At 44.3% G+C, this 12,860-nt stretch overlaps 10 non-coding genes across 10 annotated transcripts; all 10 read left to right on the top strand.

Annotated features, from left to right (window-relative positions):
• The first annotated feature begins 4,476 nt into the window (after positions 1-4,476).
• On the top strand, positions 4,477-4,563 carry trnay-gua. Its single transcript is given in 2 exon segments — positions 4,477-4,513; positions 4,528-4,563. It is a non-coding gene; the product is annotated as a tRNA-Tyr (tRNA).
• A 1,213-nt stretch (positions 4,564-5,776) lies between these two features.
• trnay-gua lies at positions 5,777-5,863 on the top strand. The gene is given in 2 exon segments: positions 5,777-5,813; positions 5,828-5,863. It is a non-coding gene; the product is annotated as a tRNA-Tyr (tRNA).
• Positions 5,864-6,451: 588 nt separating this feature from the next.
• trnay-gua lies at positions 6,452-6,538 on the top strand. Its single transcript is given in 2 exon segments — positions 6,452-6,488; positions 6,503-6,538. It is a non-coding gene; the product is annotated as a tRNA-Tyr (tRNA).
• Positions 6,539-7,127: 589 nt separating this feature from the next.
• Positions 7,128-7,214, top strand: trnay-gua. Its single transcript is given in 2 exon segments — positions 7,128-7,164; positions 7,179-7,214. It is a non-coding gene; the product is annotated as a tRNA-Tyr (tRNA).
• Positions 7,215-8,474: 1,260 nt separating this feature from the next.
• Positions 8,475-8,561, top strand: trnay-gua. The gene is given in 2 exon segments: positions 8,475-8,511; positions 8,526-8,561. It is a non-coding gene; the product is annotated as a tRNA-Tyr (tRNA).
• Positions 8,562-9,149: 588 nt separating this feature from the next.
• Positions 9,150-9,236, top strand: trnay-gua. The gene is given in 2 exon segments: positions 9,150-9,186; positions 9,201-9,236. It is a non-coding gene; the product is annotated as a tRNA-Tyr (tRNA).
• Positions 9,237-9,824: 588 nt separating this feature from the next.
• trnay-gua lies at positions 9,825-9,911 on the top strand. The gene is given in 2 exon segments: positions 9,825-9,861; positions 9,876-9,911. It is a non-coding gene; the product is annotated as a tRNA-Tyr (tRNA).
• A 590-nt stretch (positions 9,912-10,501) lies between these two features.
• On the top strand, positions 10,502-10,588 carry trnay-gua. Its single transcript is given in 2 exon segments — positions 10,502-10,538; positions 10,553-10,588. It is a non-coding gene; the product is annotated as a tRNA-Tyr (tRNA).
• A 594-nt stretch (positions 10,589-11,182) lies between these two features.
• Positions 11,183-11,269, top strand: trnay-gua. Its single transcript is given in 2 exon segments — positions 11,183-11,219; positions 11,234-11,269. It is a non-coding gene; the product is annotated as a tRNA-Tyr (tRNA).
• A 590-nt stretch (positions 11,270-11,859) lies between these two features.
• trnay-gua lies at positions 11,860-11,946 on the top strand. The gene is given in 2 exon segments: positions 11,860-11,896; positions 11,911-11,946. It is a non-coding gene; the product is annotated as a tRNA-Tyr (tRNA).
• Positions 11,947-12,860: the final 914 nt, after the last annotated feature.

The raw sequence follows: 12,860 nt of genomic DNA, 5'->3' as shown, positions 1-12,860 counted from the left end.
GTCGCTGACTCAGAAGAGTATAACTTTTTCAGTTGTACCCAAGTTTTTGACTTATGCCTAGTGTTTCCCCAAAAGCAAGTCATTCCCTGAGCGGGAATCAAACCCAGGCCGCGGTGGTAAAAGAACCGAATCCTAACCACTGGACCAAACGGAGAGAGAAAAGACATTTCGCAGTGAGGGGGCTAAACAGCGATTTTATTCCTCGGCTCACTTTTTTGTCTATTCCCAAATGCAACTACTTGCAATCTAAGGGGATGTAGCTCAGAGGAATAGAGCATTAGTTGAACGTACGAAGACCTGGGAGCAATCCTCAGCAGCTCCAAGAAACCACCATACTCAGCAGATTAATTTCTTAAAGGGAGCATATGCTTCTGCCGAATCTCTGACCATCTAGGGGATGGCGTTTGACTGTATTTGTCAACCTTTGATAGCTCAGTTGGTGGAGCGGAGGACTGTAGGTGAAATTGCTGTAATCCTTAGGTCGCTGGTTCAAATCCGGCTCAAAGGATTGTTCTTTTTCTTGTGGCTTACGCCAACTTTTTGACAGCAGTGCACCTTGACATGTGCTTGACAAAAAATATATTTCCCTGAGAGAAGAAATCTTCACTTGTTGACCTTTGAAAGGAATGTTTGTAGAGCAGCAGAGAGTTCTCGAGATTGCAACAGTCCTTAGGTCGCTGACTCAGAAGAGTATAACTTTTTCTGCAGTTGTACCAAGTTTTTGACTTATGCCTAGTGTTTCCCCAAAAGCAAGTCATTCCCTGAGCGGGAATCAAACCCAGGCCGCGGTGGTAAAAGAACCGAATCTAACCACTGGACCAAAAGGGAGAGAGAAAAAGACATTTCGCAGTGAGGGGGCTAAACAGCGATTTTTTCCTCGGCTCACTTTTTGTCTATTCCCAAATGCAACTACTTGCAATCTAAGGGGATGTAGCTCAGAGGAATAGAGCATTAGTTGAACGTATGAAGACCTGGGGGCAATCCTCAGCAGCTCCAAGAAACCACCAAACTCAGCAGATTAATTTCTTAAAGGGAACATATGCTTCTGCCAAATCTCTGACCATCTAGGGGATGGCGTTTGACTATATTTCTCACCCTTTGATAGCTCAGTTGGTAGAGCGGAGGACTGTAGGTGAAATTGCTGTAATCCTTAGGTCGCTGGTTCAAATCTGGCTCAAAGGAATGTACTTTTTCTTGTGGCTTACGCCAACTTTTTGACAGCAGTGCACCTTGACATGTGCTTGACAAACAAATATCTTTCCCTGAGAGAAGAAATCTTCACTTGTTGACCTTTGAAAGGAATGTTGGTAGAGCAGCAGAGAGTTCTCGAGATTGCAACAGTCCTTAGGTCGCTGACTCAGAAGAGTATAACTTTTTCTGCAGTTGTACCAAGTTTTTGACTTATGCCTAGTGTTTCCCCAAAAGCAAGTCATTCCCTGAGCGGGAATCAAACCCAGGCCGCGGTGGTAAAAGAACCGAATCCTAACCACTGACCAAAAGGGAGAGAGAAAAGACATTTCGCAGTGAGGGGCTAAACAGCGATTTTTTTCCTCGGCTCACTTTTTGTCTATTCCCAAATGCAACTACTTGCAATCTAAGGGGATGTAGCTCAGAGGAATAGAGCATTAGTTGAACGTACGAAGACCTGGGGGCAATCCTCAGCAGCTCCAAGAAACCACCAAACTCAGCAGATTAATTTCTTAAAGGGAACATATGCTTCTGCCGAATCTCTGACCATCTAGGGATGGCGTTTGACTATATTTGTCACCCTTTGATAGCTCAGTTGGTAGAGCGGAGGACTGTAGGTGAAATTGCTGTAATCCTTAGGTCGCTGGTTCAAATCCGGCTCAAAGGATTGTACTTTTTCTTGTGGCTTACGCCAACTTTTTGACAGCAGTGCACCTTGACATGTGCTTGACAAACAAATATATTTCCCTGAGAGAAGAAATCTTCACTTGTTGACCTTTGAAAGGAATGTTTGTAGAGCAGCAGAGAGTTCTCGAGATTGCAACAGTCCTTAGGTCGCTGACTCAGAAGAGTATAACTTTTTCTGCAGTTGTACCAAGTTTTTGACTTATGCCTAGTGTTTCCCCAAAATCAAGTCATTCCCTGAGCGGGAATCAAACCCAGGCCGCGGTGGTAAAAGAACCGAATCCTAACCACTGGACCAAAAGGGAGAGAGAAAAAGACATTTCGCAGTGAGGGGGCTAAACAGCGATTTTATTCCTCGGCTCACTTTTTGTCTATTCCCAAATGCAACTACTTGCAATCTAAGGGGATGTAGCTCAGAGGAATAGAGCATTAGTTGAACGTACGAAGACCTGGGAGCAATCCTCAGCAGCTCCAAGAAACCACCATACTCAGCAGATTAATTTCTTAAAGGGAACATATGCTTCTGCCGAATCTCTGACCATCTAGGGGATGGCGTTTGACTGTATTTGTCAACCTTTGATAGCTCAGTTGGTTGAGCGGAGGACTGTAGGTGAAATTGCTGTAATCCTTAGGTCGCTGGTTCAAATCCGGCTCAAAGGATTGTTCTTTTTCTTGTGGCTTACGCCAACTTTTTGACAGCAGTGCACCTTGACATGTGCTTGACAAACAAATATCTTTCCCTGAGAGAAGAACTCTTCACTTGTTGACCTTTGAAAGGAATGTTTGTAGAGCAGCAGAGAGTTCTCGAGATTGCAACAGTCCTTAGGTCGCTGACTCAGAAGAGTATAACTTTTTCTGCAGTTGTACAAAGTTTTTGACTTATGCCTCGTGTTTCCCCAAAAGCAAGTCATTCCCTGAGCGGGAATCAAACCCAGGCCGCGGTGGTAAAAGAACCGAATTTAACCACCTGACCAAAAGGGAGAGAGAAAAAGACATTTCGCAGTGAAGGGGCTAAACAGCGATTTTATTCTTCGGCTCACTTTTTGTCTATTCCCAAATGCAACTACTTGCAATCTAAGGGGATGTAGCTCAGAGGAATAGAGCATTAGTTGAACGTACGAAGACCTGGGGGCAATCCTCAGCAGCTCCAAGAAACCACCAAACTCAGCAGATTAATTTCTTAAAGGGAACATATGCTTCTGCCGAATCTCTGACCATCTAGGGGATGGCGTTTGACTATATTTGTCACCCTTTGATAGCTCAGTTGGTAGAGCGGAGGACTGTAGGTGAAATTGCTGTAATCCTTAGGTCGCTGGTTCAAATCCGGCTCAAAGGATTGTACTTTTTCTTGTGGCTTACGCCAACTTTTTGACAGCAGTGCACCTTGACATGTGCTTGACAAACAAATATCTTTCCCTGAGAGAAGAAATCTTCACTTGTTGACCTTTGAAAGGAATGTTTGTAGAGCAGCAGAGAGTTCTCGAGATTGCAACAGTCCTTAGGTCGCTGACTCAGAAGAGTATAACTTTTTCTGCAGTTGTACCAAGTTTTTGACTTATGCCTAGTGTTTCCCCAAAAGCAAGTCATTCCCTGAGCGGGAATCAAACCCAGGCCGCGGTGGTAAAAGAACCGAATCCTAACCACTGGACCAAAAGGGAGAGAGAAAAATACATTTCGCAGTGAGGGGGCTAAACAGCGATTTTTTTCCTCGGCTCACTTTTTGTCTATTCCCAAATGCAACTACTTGCAATCTAAGGGGATGTAGCTCAGAGGAATAGAGCATTAGTTGAACGTACGAAGACCTGGGAGCAATCCTCAGCAGCTCCAAGAAACCACCATACTCAGCAGATTAATTTCTTAAAGGGAGCATATGCTTCTGCCGAATCTCTGACCATCTAGGGGATGGCGTTTGACTGTATTTGTCAACCTTTGATAGCTCAGTTGGTGGAGCGGAGGACTGTAGGTGAAATTGCTGTAATCCTTATGTCGCTGGTTCAAATCCGGCTCAAAGGGTTGTTCTTTTTCTTGTGGCTTACGCCAACTTTTTGACAGCAGTGCAACTTGACATGTGCTTGACAAACAAATATCTTTCCCTGAGAGAAGAACTCTTCACTTGTTGACCTTTGAAAGGAATGTTTGTAGAGCAGCAGAGAGTTCTCGAGATTGCAACAGTCCTTAGGTCGCTGACTCAGAAGAGTATAACTTTTTCTGCAGTTGTACCAAGTTTTTGACTTATGCCTTGTGTTTCCCCAAAAGCAAGTCATTCCCTGAGCGGGAATCAAACCCAGGCCGCGGTGGTAAAAAGAACCGAATCTAACCACCTGGACCAAAAGGGAGAGAGAAAAAGACATTTCGCAGTGAAGGGGCTAAACAGCGATTTTATTCTTCGGCTCACTTTTTGTCTATTCCCAAATGCAACTACTTGCAATCTAAGGGGATGTAGCTCAGAGGAATAGAGCATTAGTTGAACGTACGAAGACCTGGGGGCAATCCTCAGCAGCTCCAAGAAACCACCAAACTCAGCAGATTAATTTCTTAAAGGGAACATATGCTTCTGCCAAATCTCTGACCATCTAGGGGATGGCGTTTGACTATATTTGTCACCCTTTGATAGCTCAGTTGGTAGAGCGGAGGACTGTAGGTGAAATTGCTGTAATCCTTAGGTCGCTGGTTCAAATCCGGCTCAAAGGATTGTTCTTTTTCTTGTGGCTTACGACAACTTTTTGACAGCAGTGCACCTTGACATGTGCTTGACAAACAAATATCTTTCCCTGAGAGAAGAAATCTTCACTTGTTGACCTTTGAAAGGAATGTTTGTAGAGCAGCAGAGAGTTCTCGAGATTGCAACAGTCCTTAGGTCGCTGACTCAGAAGAGTATAACTTTTTCTGCAGTTGTACCAAGTTTTTGACTTATGCCTAGTGTTTCCCCAAAAGCAAGTCATTCCCACTGGACCAGAAGGGAGAGAGAAAAAGACATTTCGCAGTGAGGGGGCTAAACAGCGATTTTTTTCCTCGGCTCACTTTTTGTCTATTCCCAAATGCAACTACTTGCAATCTAAGGGGATGTAGCTCAGAGGAATAGAGCATTAGTTGAACGTACGAAGACCTGGGGGCAATCCTCAGCAGCTCCAAGAAACCACCAAACTCAGCAGATTAATTTCTTAAAGGGAACATATGCTTCTGCCGAATCTCTGACCATCTAGGGATGGCGTTTGACCACATTTTTCACCCTTCGATAGCTCAGTTGGTAGATCGGAGGACTGTAGGTGAAATCACTGTAATGCTTAGTTCGCTGGTTCAAATCCGGCTCAAAGGATTGTACTTTTTCTGGTGGCTTAAGGCAACATTTTGACAGCAGTGCACCTTGACATGTGCTTGACAAACAAATATCTTTCCCTGAGAGAAGAAATCTTCACTTGTTGACCTTTGAAAGGAATGTTGGTAGAGCAGCAGAGTTCTCGAGATTGCAACAGTCCTTAGGTCGCTGACTCAGAAGAGTATAACTTTTTCTGCAGTTGTACCAAGTTTTTGACTTATGCCTAGTGTTTCCCCAAAAGCAAGTCATTCCCTGAGCGGGAATCAAACCCAGGCCGCGGTGGTAAAATAACCGAATCCTAACCACTGGACCAAAAGGGAGAGAGAAAAAGACATTTCGCAGTGAGGGGTCTAAACAGCGATTTTTTTCCTCGGCTCACTTTTTGTCTATTCCCAAATGCAACTACTTGCAATCTAAGGGGATGTAGCTCAGAGGAATAGAGCATTAGTTGAACGTACGAAGACCTGGGGGCAATCCTCAGCAGCTCCAAGAAACCACCAAACTCAGCAGATTAATTTCTTAAAGGGAACATATGCTTCTGCCAAATCTCTGACCATCTAGGGGATGGCGTTTGACTATATTTGTCACCCTTTGATAGCTCAGTTGGTAGAGCGGAGGACTGTAGGTGAAATTGCTGTAATCCTTAGGTCGCTGGTTCAAATCCGGCTCAAAGGATTGTACTTTTTCTTGTGGCTTACGCCAACTTTTTGACAGCAGTGCACCTTGACATGTGCTTGACAAACAAATATCTTTCCCTGAGAGAAGAAATCTTCACTTGTTGACCTTTGAAAGGAATGTTGGTAGAGCAGCAGAGAGTTCTCGAGATTGCAACAGTCCTTAGGTCGCTGACTCAGAAGAGTATAACTTTTTCAGCAGTTGTACAAGGTTTTTCACTTATGCCTAGTGTTTCCCCAAAAGCAAGTCATTCCCTGAGCAGGAATCAAACCCAGGCTGCGGTGGTAAAAGAACCGAATCCTAACCACTGGACCAAAAGGGAGAGACAAAAAGACATTTCGCAGTGAGGGGTCTAAACAGCGATTTTATTCCTCGGCTCACTTTTTGTCTATTCCCAAATGCAACTACTTGCAATCTAAGGGGATGTAGCTCAGAGGAATAGAGCATTAGTTGAACGTACGAAGACCTGGGGCAATCCTCAGCAGCTCCAAGAAACCACCAAACTCAGCAGATTAATTTCTTAAAGGGAACATATGCTTCTGCCGAATCTCTGACCATCTAGGGATGGCGTTTGACTATATTTGTCACCCTTTGATAGCTCAGTTGGTAGAGCGGAGGACTGTAGGTGAAATTGCTGTAATCCTTAGGTCGCTGGTTCAAATCCGGCTCAAAGGATTGTACTTTTTCTTGTGGCTTACGCCAACTTTTTGACAGCAGTGCACCTTGACATGTGCTTGACAAACAAATATCTTTCCCTGAGAGAAGAAATCTTCACTTGTTGACCTTTGAAAGGAATGTTGGTAGAGCAGCAGAGAGTTCTCGAGATTGCAACAGTCCTTAGGTCGCTGACTCAGAAGAGTATAACTTTTTCTGCAGTTGTACCAAGTTTTTGACTTATGCCTAGTGTTTCCCCAAAATCAAGTCATTCCCTGAGCGGGAATCAAACCCAGGCCGCGGTGGTAAAAGAACCGAATCCTAACCACTGGACCAAAAGGGAGAGAGAAAAAGACATTTCGCAGTGAGGGGGCTAAACAGCGATTTTATTCCTCGGCTCACTTTTTGTCTATTCCCAAATGCAACTACTTGCAATCTAAGGGGATGTAGCTCAGAGGAATAGAGCATTAGTTGAACGTACGAAGACCTGGGGGCAATCCTCAGCAGCTCCAAGAAACCACCAAACTCAGCAGATTAATTTCTTAAAGGGAACATATGCTTCTGCCGAATCTCTGACCATCTAGGGATGGCGTTTGACTATATTTGTCACCCTTTGATAGCTCAGTTGGTAGAGCGGAGGACTGTAGGTGAAATTGCTGTAATCCTTAGGTCGCTGGTTCAAATCCGGCTCAAAGGATTGTTCTTTTTTTGTGGCTTACGCCAACTTTTTGACAGCAGTGCACCTTGACATGTGCTTGACAAACAAATATCTTTCCCTGAGAGAAGAAATCTTCACTTGTTGACCTTTGAAAGGAATGTTTGTAGAGCAGCAGAGAGTTCTCGAGATTGCAACAGTCCTTAGGTCGCTGACTCAGAAGAGTATAACTTTTTCTGCAGTTGTACCAAGTTTTTGACTTATGCCTAGTGTTTCCCCAAAAGCAAGTCATTCCCTGAGCGGGAATCAAACCCAGGCCGCGGTGGTAAAAGAACCGAATCCTAACCACTGGACCAAAAGGGAGAGAGAAAAAGACATTTCGCAGTGAGGGGGCTAAACAGCGATTTTTTCCTCGGCTCACTTTTTGTCTATTCCCAAATGCAACTACTTGCAATCTAAGGGGATGTAGCTCAGAGGAATAGAGCATTAGTTGAACGTACGAAGACCTGGGGCAATCCTCAGCAGCTCCAAGAAACCACCAAACTCAGCAGATTAATTTCTTAAAGGGAACATATGCTTCTGCCGAATCTCTGACCATCTAGGGGATGGCGTTTGACTATATTTGTCACCCTTTGATAGCTCAGTTGGTAGAGCGGAGGACTGTAGGTGAAATTGCTGTAATCCTTAGGTCGCTGTTCAAATCCGGCTCAAAGGATTGTTCTTTTTCTTGTGGCTTACGCCAACTTTTTGACAGCAGTGCACCTTGACATGTGCTTGACAAACAAATATCTTTCCCTGAGAGAAGAAATCTTCACTTGTTGACCTTTGAAAGGAATGTTTGTAGAGCAGCAGAGAGTTCTCGAGATTGCAACAGTCCTTAGGTCGCTGACTCAGAAGAGTATAACTTTTTCTGCAGTTGTACCAAGTTTTTGACTTATGCCTAGTGTTTCCCCAAAAGCAAGTCATTCCCTGAGCGGGAATCAAACCCAGGCCGCGGTGGTAAAAGAACCGAATCCTAACCACTGGACCAAAAGGAGAGAGAAAAAGACATTTCGCAGTGAAGGGGCTAAACAGCGATTTTTTCCTCGGCTCACTTTTTGTCTATTCCCAAATGCAACTACTTGCAATCTAAGGGGATGTAGCTCAGAGGAATAGAGCATTAGTTGAACGTACGAAGACCTGGGGCAATCCTCAGCAGCTCCAAGAAACCACCAAACTCAGCAGATTAATTTCTTAAAGGGAACATATGCTTCTGCCGAATCTCTGACCATCTAGGGGATGGCGTTTGACTATATTTGTCACCCTTTGATAGCTCAGTTGGTAGAGCGGAGGACTGTAGGTGAAATTGCTGTAATCCTTAGGTCGCTGGTTCAAATCCGGCTCAAAGGATTGTACTTTTTCTTGTGGCTTACGCCAACTTTTTGACAGCAGTGCACCTTGACATGTGCTTGACAAACAAATATCTTTCCCTGAGAGAAGAAATCTTCACTTGTTGACCTTTGAAAGGAATGTTTGTAGAGCAGCAGAGAGTTCTCGAGATTGCAACAGTCCTTAGGTCGCTGACTCAGAAGAGTATAACTTTTTCTGCAGTTGTACCAAGTTTTTGACTTATGCCTAGTGTTTCCCCAAAAGCAAGTCATTCCCTGAGCGGGAATCAAACCCAGGCCGCGGTGGTAAAAGAACCGAATCCTAACCACTGGACCAAAAGGGAGAGAGAAAAAGACATTTCGCAGTGAGGGGCTAAACAGCGATTTTTTCCTCGGCTCACTTTTTGTCTATTCCCAAATGCAACTACTTGCAATCTAAGGGGATGTAGCTCAGAGGAATAGAGCATTAGTTGAACGTACGAAGACCTGGGGGCAATCCTCAGCAGCTCCAAGAAACCACCAAACTCAGCAGATTAATTTCTTAAAGGGAACATATGCTTCTGCCGAATCTCTGACCATCTAGGGGATGGCGTTTGACTATATTTGTCACCCTTTGATAGCTCAGTTGGTAGAGCGGAGGACTGTAGGTGAAATTGCTGTAATCCTTAGGTCGCTGGTTCAAATCCGGCTCAAAGGATTGTTCTTTTTCTTGTGGCTTACGCCAACTTTTTGACAGCAGTGCACCTTGACATGTGCTTGACAAACAAATATCTTTCCCTGAGAGAAGAAATCTTCACTTGTTGACCTTTGAAAGGAATGTTTGTAGAGCAGCAGAGAGTTCTCGAGATTGCAACAGTCCTTAGGTCGCTGACTCAGAAGAGTATAACTTTTTCTGCAGTTGTACCAAGTTTTTGACTTATGCCTAGTGTTTCCCCAAAAGCAAGTCATTCCCTGAGCGGGAATCAAACCCAGGCCGCGGTGGTAAAAGAACCGAATCCTAACCACTGGACCAAAAGGAGAGAGAAAAAGACATTTCGCAGTGAGGGGGCTAAACAGCGATTTTTTCCTCGGCTCACTTTTTGTCTATTCCCAAATGCAACTACTTGCAATCTAAGGGGATGTAGCTCAGAGGAATAGAGCATTAGTTGAACGTACGAAGACCTGGGGGCAATCCTCAGCAGCTCCAAGAAACCACCAAACTCAGCAGATTAATTTCTTAAAGGGAACATATGCTTCTGCCGAATCTCTGACCATCTAGGGGATGGCGTTTGACTATATTTGTCACCCTTTGATAGCTCAGTTGGTAGAGCGGAGGACTGTAGGTGAAATTGCTGTAATCCTTAGGTCGCTGGTTCAAATCCGGCTCAAAGGATTGTACTTTTTCTTGTGGCTTACGCCAACTTTTTGACAGCAGTGCACCTTGACATGTGCTTGACAAACAAATATCTTTCCCTGAGAGAAGAAATCTTCACTTGTTGACCTTTGAAAGGAATGTTGGTAGAGCAGCAGAGAGTTCTCGAGATTGCAACAGTCCTTAGGTCGCTGACTCAGAAGAGTATAACTTTTTTAGCAGTTGTACCAAGTTTTTGACTTATGCCTAGTGTTTCCCCAAAAGCAAGTCATTCCCTGAGCGGGAATCAAACCCAGGCCGCGGTGGTAAAAGAACCGAATTCTAACCACTGGACCAAAAGGGAGAGAGAAAAAGACATTTCGCAGTGAAGGGGCTAAACAGCGATTTTATTCTTCGGCTCACTTTTTGTCTATTCCCAAATGCAACTACTTGCAATCTAAGGGGATGTAGCTCAGAGGAATAGAGCATTAGTTGAACGTACGAAGACCTGGGGGCAATCCTCAGCAGCTCCAAGAAACCACCAAACTCAGCAGATTAATTTCTTAAAGGGAACATATGCTTCTGCCGAATCTCTGACCATCTAGGGGATGGCGTTTGACTATATTTGTCACCCTTTGATAGCTCAGTTGGTAGAGCGGAGGACTGTAGGTGAAATTGCTGTAATCCTTAGGTCGCTGGTTCAAATCCGGCTCAAAGGATTGTACTTTTTCTTGTGGCTTACGCCAACTTTTTGACAGCAGTGCACCTTGACATGTGCTTGACAAACAAATATCTTTCCCTGAGAGAAGAAATCTTCACTTGTTGACCTTTGAAAGGAATGTTTGTAGAGCAGCAGAGAGTTCTCGAGATTGCAACAGTCCTTAGGTCGCTGACTCAGAAGAGTATAACTTTTTCTGCAGTTGTACAAAGTTTTTGACTTATGCCTAGTGTTTCCCAAAGCAAGTCATTCCCTGAGCGGGAATCAAACCCAGGCCGCGGTGGTAAAAGAACCGAATCCTAACCACTGGACCAAAAGGGAGAGAAAAAGACATTTCGCAGTGAGGGGCTAAACAGCGATTTTATTCCTCGGCTCACTTTTTGTCTATTCCCAAATGCAACTACTTGCAATCTAAGGGGATGTAGCTCAGAGGAATAGAGCATTAGTTGAGTAGCCACTAGAATTAGTTGACCTGGGGGCAATCCTCAGCAGCTCCAAGAAACCACCAAACTCAGCAGATTAATTTCTTAAAGGAACATATGCTTCTGCCGAATCTCTGACCATCTAGGGGATGGCGTTTGACTATATTTTTTACCCTTTGATAGCTCAGTTGGTAGAGCGGAGGACTGTAGGTGAAATTGCTGTAATCCTTAGGTCGCTGGTTCAAATCCGGCTCAAAGGATTGTTCTTTTTCTTGTGGCTTACGCCAACTTTTTGACAGCAGTGCACCTTGACATGTGCTTGACAAACAAATATATTTCCCTGAGAGAAGAAATCTTCACTTGTTGACCTTTGAAAGGAATGTTTGTAGAGCAGCAGAGAGTTCTCGAGATTGCAACAGTCCTTAGGTCGCTGACTCAGAAGAGTATAACTTTTTCTGCAGTTGTACCAAGTTTTTGACTTATGCCTAGTGTTTCCCCAAAAGCAAGTCATTCCCTGAGCGGGAATCAAACCCAGGCCGCGGTGGTAAAAGAACCGAATCCTAACCACTGGACCAAAAGGGAGAGAGAAAAAGACATTTCGCAGTGAAGGGGCTAAACAGCGATTTTATTCCTCGGCTCACTTTTTGTCTATTCCCAAATGCAACTACTTGCAATCTAAGGGGATGTAGCTCAGAGGAATAGAGCATTAGTTGAACGTACGAAGACCTGGGGGCAATCCTCAGCAGCTCCAAGAAACCACCAAACTCAGCAGATTAATTTCTTAAAGGGAACATATGCTTCTGCCGAATCTCTGACCATCTAGGGGATGGCGTTTGACTATATTTGTCACCCTTTGATAGCTCAGTTGGTAGAGCGGAGGACTGTAGGTGAAATTGCTGTAATCCTTAGGTCGCTGGTTCAAATCCGGCTCAAAGGATTGTTCTTTTTCTTGTGGCTTACGACAACTTTTTGACAGCAGTGCACCTTGACATGTGCTTGACAAACAAATATATTTCCCTGAGAGAAGAAATCTTCACTTGTTGACCTTTGAAAGGAATGTTTGTAGAGCAGCAGAGAGTTCTCGAGATTGCAACAGTCCTTAGGTCGCTGACTCAGAAGAGCATAACTTTTTCTGCAGTTGTACAAAGTTTTTGACTTATGCCTCGTGTTTCCCCAAAAGCAAGTCATTCCCTGAGCGGGAATCAAACCCAGGCCGCGGTGGTAAAAGAACCGAATTTAACCACCTGACCAAAAGGGAGAGAGAAAAAGACATTTCGCAGTGAAGGGGCTAAACAGCGATTTTATTCTTCGGCTCACTTTTTTTTTTCCTCGGCTCATATTCCCAAATGCAACTACTTGCAATCTAAGGGGATGTAGCTCAGAGGAATAGAGCATTAGTTGAACGTACGAAGACCTGGGGGCAATCCTCAGCAGCTCCAAGAAACCACCAAACTCAGCAGATTAATTTCTTAAAGGGAACATATGCTTCTGCCAAATCTCTGACCATCTAGGGGATGGCGTTTGACTGTATTTGTCAACCTTTGATAGCTCAGTTGGTGGAGCGGAGGACTGTAGGTGAAATTGCTGTAATCCTTAGGTCGCTGGTTCAAATCCGGCTCAAAGGATTGTACTTTTTCTTGTGGCTTACGCCAACTTTTTGACAGCAGTGCACCTTGACATGTGCTTGACAAACAAATATCTTTCCCTGAGAGAAGAAATCTTCACTTGTTGACCTTTGAAAGGAATGTTTGTAGAGCAGCAGAGAGTTCTCGAGATTGCAACAGTCCTTAGGTCGCTGACTCAGAAGAGTATAACTTTTTCTGCAGTTGTACCAAGTTTTTGACTTATGCC

This window comes from Oncorhynchus tshawytscha, linkage group LG15, assembly GCF_018296145.1.
Source record: "Oncorhynchus tshawytscha isolate Ot180627B linkage group LG15, Otsh_v2.0, whole genome shotgun sequence".
NCBI classification, from domain to species: Eukaryota; Metazoa; Chordata; class Actinopteri; order Salmoniformes; family Salmonidae; genus Oncorhynchus; species Oncorhynchus tshawytscha.
Note: the sequence above shows the minus strand (reverse complement) of the source record. Positions and strands in the feature narration are given on the sequence as shown.